The following is a 3,576-nucleotide window of genomic DNA, read 5'->3' on the forward strand; positions in this document are numbered from 1 at the left end:
GATACAATGTACAGCCTAGAGAACAGAGAACAGTCATTCTTCAGAGATGAGAGCTGTTGTTGGGACCTGGACTTATCTTGAACTGGAGGCTGGCTGAATAGAGGGAGGTTTTTCCTTTTAATGGGGTCTTTGATGGGCTTTTTCTGTTCGACCAGGCGCTCACTGACATACAGTGGAGGAAATATGTATTTGATCCCTTGCAGATGTTGTAAGTTTGCCCACTTACAAATAAATGAACAGTCTATAATTGTAATGGTAGGTTTAATTTATCAGTGAGAGTAAGAATATCAAAAAGAAAATCCAGAAATGTACATTATATAAAAGATACAATTTGATATGCATTAAACTGTGGGAAATAAGTATTTGATCCCTAAACATGTGTTAGTACTTGGTAGAGAAACCCTTGTTGGACAGCACAGAGGTCAGACACTTCTTGTAGTTGGTCTCCAGGTTTGTGCACATCTCAGGAAGGATTTTGGTCCACTCCTCTCTGAAGATCCTCTCCAAATCCTTAAGGTGTTGAGGCTGATTCTTGGCATCTCAAAACTTCAGCTCCCTCCACAGATTTTCTATGGGATTAAGGTCTGGAGACTGGCTAGGCCCATCCATCACCTAAATGTGCTTCTTCTTTAGCAGCTCCTGTGTTGCCTTGGCCGTATGTTCAGGTGTATTGTCCTGCTGGAAGACCCATCCATAACCCTTTTCAGTGTCCTGGCTGAGGGAAGGAGGCTATTGGCCAAGATGTTACAGTACATGGCCCCGTCCATCCTCTCCTCGATGCAGGGAAGTCGTCCTGTCCCCTTAGCAGAGAAACACCCCAAAATGATAATGTTTCCACCTCCATTTTGGTGTCATCTGACCACATCACCTTCTACCAAGCCTCCTCTTAATCATTCAGATATTCATTGTCAAATTTCAGAAGGGCCTTTCATGTTCTTCTTGAGCAGGGGACCTTGCGGGCGCTGCAGGGTTTGATCCATTATGGTGTAGTGTGTTACCAATAGTTTTCTTGGGTCTGTGGTCCCAGCTGCCTTGAGATCATTAACAAGTTCCTCCATTGTAGTTCTTGGCTGATACCTCACCTTTCTCATGATCATCAATACCCCAAGGGGCGAGATCTTGTGTGGATTCCCAGACCGAGGGTGATTGATTGTTGATTGATGTCAATTTTTTTCCCTTCCATTTCCGAATAATCGCACCAACAGTTGCCACCTTCTCCCCAAGCTGCTTGCTGATGGTTTTGTAGCCAACCCCAGCCAAGTGCAGGTCTACAATCTTGTCCCTGAGGTCCTTAGACAGCTCTTTAGTCTTGCCCATGGTGGAGAGGTTGGAATCTGATTGATTGATTCTGTGGACTGGTGTCTTTTATACAGGTAACAAGTTGACATGAGGGGTACTTTCCTAAAGGAAATGGACTTATGTAACCGGTCTGTGGGAGCCAGAATCCTTGTTTTTTGCAAGGGGATCAAATACTTATATCCCACAGTTAAATGCAAATAATTGTTTATCTTTTATATAATTTCATTTTCTGGTTTTTCTTTTTGATATTCTTACTTTCACTGTTAAAATAAACCTACCATTAAAATGATAAACTGTTCATTTCTTTGTAAGTGGGTGAATTTACAAAATCGGCAAGGGATAAAATACTTATTTCCTCCACTTTAGGTGTCATACCCGTCCTGTCCGAGTTTCTCAATCTGGTTCAGAGTGTCAATGACTGCTGCATCTGCAAGGTCTCTAGTATCCAGTACAAGAAGATATTCACTGCTTATTTCACAGAACGGATTGCCCATGTCTTATGTAGCACCAATTAGTGCTTTAACATCTTGTGCAAATGCCATTTGTGCATGTTTGGTCTGCTCATGGTGCAGGGTGTCAGTCTTCTTTCTCTTCTCAGTGGAGGCCTTAAACTGCCCAACCACACATGCCATCTCGGGGCCAGACACCATCCAGCATCGCAGAGCTGCAGGGTTCTCTGTCAGGCCTACAGCACCACCATCACCTTTCACAGAGGCATTGTTCTGCTTGTGGGCCTGGTCAATGACAATAGCAGAGAAGCTGCGTGTCGTCTTCTTCACAGCAAAGTTTCCTTTCAGAAACTGTTGATGGACATCAGGATGGTTATCTTTTAGCACAATCATTTCACGTAAGTGTATCCATCCGGCATATTGGGTGTGTCCCAGGGAAAGGACCCTTCAGGTCACCCTTGAAAAAGAGATCAATGATCTCAATGGGATTCACCTGCATAAATAAAGGTTTGAAATGAAATGAAATGAACTAAGGCACAATCTTGGTCAAGGCATTTATGTAGAGTAGGAAGTCGGCCTCTCTTATTGATCGCACATAGATCATCAACTCTATTTCCAGCTGCAGGATGGTAGACCAGAAGTGGAACTGGGAACATGACACTGCTCTTGTCCACCCGCTACCCCTCCAGGAGGTCGCCAAGTACCTTGAGTGCTGCCATCTCAATGTGAAACCCAACAAACATCACAATAAAATGATCTTCACTGTGAGTTGCTGGCCAGCTCCACTGGGTTTGTTTTGCCACAGCGTATAGAGGTTGATCCGGAGTGATCTGACCAGGATTCAGAATCTCTAATGCCTGACTTACCTCATCGATGGAATGCCGAATCATGGCCACATATTTGGCCTGGTCGTAGAAGAGGGAAGTAGAGAAGTGAGCATCGATTCAGCACACAAAGAGAGCTGCCTTCCAAGCTGGTCACTGCTGGGGACAGATGATGTTTGCAGCCCCTGAAATCCCATCCCCAGGTGACTGGGGGTGGAAGAGGAAGGCCACAGGTGGATGGGAAGTTTACTGGACCACATTACCAGGCCTGTTGTGAACTCCTCCGCTGTGGATGCAAAAAGGGTTGCAGTGGACAATGCAAATGTGTCAAGGCAGCAATTCAGTGCAGTGCCCTTTGCCACTGTGGTGGACTGTGTTTTCAGAACTAACTCTGCATTTAGTTGAAAACCTGTAATATTTCATATATATTATGTAACATGTATGACTTCACCATAATAAATATGTTAATGGTTTACTGTGTATTTTGTTCCCTGAATACCAGATACATATAGTTAGCTACATTCTAGCATGTTGTAAATAGTACCAATGCATTCCCCATCCTTGAAAATGTAGGATTAGCCACCAGAATCAAGATCCTAGGTGGTCTAGATCCTAAACTACTGGTAAAATAACAACCAATGGCGGCCATTTTCAAAATGGCCGCCATTTGGCGCCATTGGACAAATTTGCGATGGCCTTATAGCCAAATCTTCCTTAGGGCATGCTCTAACAGTGTGCCAAATGTCATGCTTTTATCATCAAAAGCACAATTCTTTCAGATATTTCACATATCTGCTGGACTATTAGAGAAATGAGATGTCCTTCAACATGGCGCGCTGAAATTCATTTCCGGGTCACTACCGGAGGACCGAGGAGTCGAGGAGTCGAGGAGGGGGATTTGATGAAATGAGAAAGGGCTGAGGAGTCGAGGAGGGGAAGTTTGAGTATTGAGAAACCTCTCCTGTGTGTAAATGTGGTTTCCGGTTTTAACTTGAAAGTGCACA

Source organism: Notothenia rossii (assembly GCF_949606895.1).
Source record: "Notothenia rossii genome assembly, chromosome: 6".
In the NCBI taxonomy this organism is placed as follows: domain Eukaryota; kingdom Metazoa; phylum Chordata; class Actinopteri; order Perciformes; family Nototheniidae; genus Notothenia; species Notothenia rossii.